Source organism: Panulirus ornatus, chromosome 21 (assembly GCF_036320965.1).
Source record: "Panulirus ornatus isolate Po-2019 chromosome 21, ASM3632096v1, whole genome shotgun sequence".
Lineage (NCBI taxonomy): Eukaryota > Metazoa > Arthropoda > Malacostraca > Decapoda > Palinuridae > Panulirus > Panulirus ornatus.
In genome coordinates, this window is record NC_092244.1 from 31561555 (window position 1) to 31565070 (window position 3516).

At 49.2% G+C, this 3516-nt stretch overlaps 1 protein-coding gene across 3 annotated transcripts in view; it reads right to left on the minus strand.

The window, feature by feature from the left end:
• Positions 1-700: 700 nt before the first annotated feature.
• LOC139756444 (two pore potassium channel protein sup-9-like) overlaps positions 701-3516 on the minus strand; it is a 91146-nt gene continuing 88330 nt past the window's right edge. For all 3 annotated transcript variants that reach the window (XR_011714343.1, XM_071675896.1, XM_071675895.1), the window contains one exon: positions 701-3516. This exon is cut by the window's right edge. The gene's annotated coding sequence lies outside the window, so the exon portion shown is untranslated.

Here is a 3516-nt window from a genome sequence, read left to right on the forward strand (position 1 = left end):
ATGGACCATCAGGTCCCCTGTTATCTGTCCTTCCCATGTAGTGTCCTCCAGCAGATAACCTGGTCATGGACCATCAGGTCTCCTGTTATCTGTCCTTCCCATGTACTGTCCTCCAGCAGATAACCTGGTCATGGACCATCAGGTCTCCTGTTATCTGTCCTTCCCATGTACTGTCCTCCAGCAGATAACCTGGTCATGGACCACCAGGTCACCTGTTGTTTGTCATGTACCATGTGTTATCGTGATCCACCGTGGGTGTAAGTGCCAGCCATACTTACCCTGGTCAAGAGGAGTGTTACAAGCAACACTGATGCTGAACAAGTCTGGGTTACGATGTTTACTACTGTTTTTCATCCCTGCGTCAGCTCTCGTTTCCTGCCTCAGTCAAGTAGCGTCAGGAAGAGACGAATGATTCTTGTAGGATACAATCCTCGCTTGGTTCCTTCTGTATCTACTTATAGTCAATGATAATACATGGCGGAGGGTTTCCCTTCCATGTCTCCCGTCCCTCACACTCGTCGTCTGCCACACACGTGGGCAGTGTCCCTCCTCCTGTGTGATCTTTGTTTATATTATTAAAAATATCCACTTCAAAGATGGCAGATCCTCTCCGGCTTGACCCTAGTCTGCCTCACCAATAATGTGTCTGACTTCAATACGTCACGTCATGCATGCATGGAAGATGAAATAAAACACAAGGACGGGGAGAACATGTATTGTATCATCATAACAGAAGGTGCCAGGACCCTGGGTCATGATGTCGGGGTCAGGTCAGGTCACGCACCCCTGAGGGAAGGTCAGCAACTGCAGCTGGCGGAGTCCCACACGACCCTTGTAACACACAGCTGGGACTGCACACCTGATCCTCATGACACAGCTGGTGCAGTACAACTGACCCCTCATGACACAGCTGGTGCAGTACAACTGACCCCTCATGACACAGTTTGTCCAGTACACCTGACCCTTCATGACACAGCTGGTACAGTACACCTGACCCTCATGACACAGCTGGTACAGTACATCTGACCCTCATGACACAGCTGGTACAGTACACACGACCCTCATGACACAGCTGGTACAGTACATCTGACCCTCATGACACAGCTGGTACACTACACCTGACCCTCATGACACAGCTGGTACAGTACACCTGACCCCTCATGACACAGCTGGTACAGTACATCTGACCCTCATGACACAGCTGGTACAGTACACATGACCCCTCATGACACAGCTGGTACAGTACATCTGACCCTCATGACACAGCTGGTACAGTACACCTGACCCTCATGACACAGCTGGTACAGTACATCTGACCCTCATGACACAGCTGGTACAGTACACCTGACCCTCATGACACAGCTGGTGCAGTTCATATGACCCTCAGATCAAACAGACGACATAGGACCAGGCTGTAGTGAGGCCAGCAGGTGGTCAGTGACCAGCTGTGGGCACCCCCGCCCCCCCCCCGGGGGTCAGCAGGGTAGTGCCCTCCGGTGCCACACACTCTCCTGGGGGCGCCACCACCACCAGACGTGCTCACCAGCTGTACACATCACACGACGACATAACAGGGAGGGCAGCATGCACGACGCCCACCTGGCCAGGGCCATGGAGCAGCCCCCGGGTCCAGCCACTGCTGCCCAAGGGGCTGCGGTCATGGCAGCTACCGCAGTGGCTGTACCCAGGGGGCTGCGGTCATGGTATCTGCCGCAGTGGCTGTACCCAGGGGGCTGCGGTCATGGTATCTGCCGCAGTGGCTGTACCCAGGGGACTGCGGTCATGGTAGTTGCCGCATGTTTCCAGACTTTATCACTCACCCATAGTTAGCTGGTTCCAGCGTACTCGCATACCATAACGTAGTCCAGTATATATAGACCAGTGCTCTACGGAACATTGGGAAAAAACAGTTTAACAAACACAGTTCGTTTCATTGTTTGTGAAGTGCAAATAATAATTTTTGAAAGAACATGACTGAAAATGTTGGATCATACAAACAGAGACCACGTGGTCCACAGTAGCAGGTCTCCGTCAGTGGCTGGCTGGACCACAATGCGTGAACAGTGTTATTACCACGGTGTTGACCGATTGTGCTTTCGTGTATTCAAGTGTCGTGCTGATGCCCCGTCCACCATTATGATGGCCAGAAATTGTGTAAATAGACCGAATTCTTTCTGCTACATCTGTAGTGAATTGACTCATGTCTCAAAAACGCCCCTCCACGCCCCTCATTATACAACGCTATGACCGTTATTGTGGTTGTAAAGTGGGTGACCAGGATCAGAGTTGTGCCCCATATTTGTTGTGTCACATGTGTCAGGCTTCTCACAACCTGGGCACAAGGTGCACGCCCGCTGTATGTCGTCTGAAGAAAACACAAAGCGCACACTGCGGATCGCTGCTTCTGCCTGACGAATACAACTGGTGTAACACCAAGATCCACCCACACTCAGGACCTACCTGTGCCAGAACCTCCAGGAAACACGACAATGAGTGGCGATGAGTCTGGTGATGAGTGACGACGAGTCTGGTGATGAGACTTAAGCTGTTCTTCAAGTGAGCCACATTTGCTGAGTCAGGGAGATCTTAGTGATCTCGTCCGTGATGTAAATTTGTCTCAGAAGCAAGACGAACTGTTGGGTTCCAGGTTAAAGGTCTGGAATCTTCTCCAGAATGAAACTAAAGTTTGTTTTCATCGTGATCGCCATGACGTGTTCAAAGATATTTCTCCTTCGGAGATGGTCTGGTGTTTTGCAATGATGTTCCCTCTGTTATGGAGGCACTTGGCCACGAACATAACACACATGTGTGGCGCTGGTTTACTGACTCATCAAGAGTAAACTTGAAAGCGGTTCTACTCCACAACGGAAATAAGTTCGCCTCCGTTCCTCACGCTCACGCTGCTAACATGAAGGACTCGTATGATAACATGAAGCTGCTTCTGGAAAAGGTTAAGTCTGAGGACTTTAAGTGGAATGTATGTGGTCACCTTAATGTTGTGCAACTTTTACTCTTCATGCAACTTGGTTACAGGAAGTTGTGTTGCTTCCTCTGTGAGTAGGACACCCAGGACTGGGACAGCCGGGACTGGGACAGCCGGGACTAGAACAATCATTATGACTTTATAGAAGAAGAATGTCATCAATCTCCTGTTGTTGAACGTGAGAACATTGATGTGGCTCCTGTGTACATAAAGCTAAGGTTGGGTCATGAAGAACTTCCTCAAGGTATGGATAAAAGTGGTCCTGGATTCACGTGTTTGAGGAATGAAGTCGCCAGAATCAGTGATGCAAAAATCTAGGAGGGTATTTTTGTAAGACCACAGATCAGGAAACTGATGCGAGATGTAAAGTTTGATGAAGAGCTAAATGAAGTTGAAAAAACTGCATGTCTGTCATCTATGAGAGTCTGCAAGATTTTTTGGGAGGAATCACAGATCAGAAAACTACTGTGATGTTTTAAAAGATCTATTGACTTCATATAAAGTTCTGGGGTTGTACAATATGAGTGTAAAAA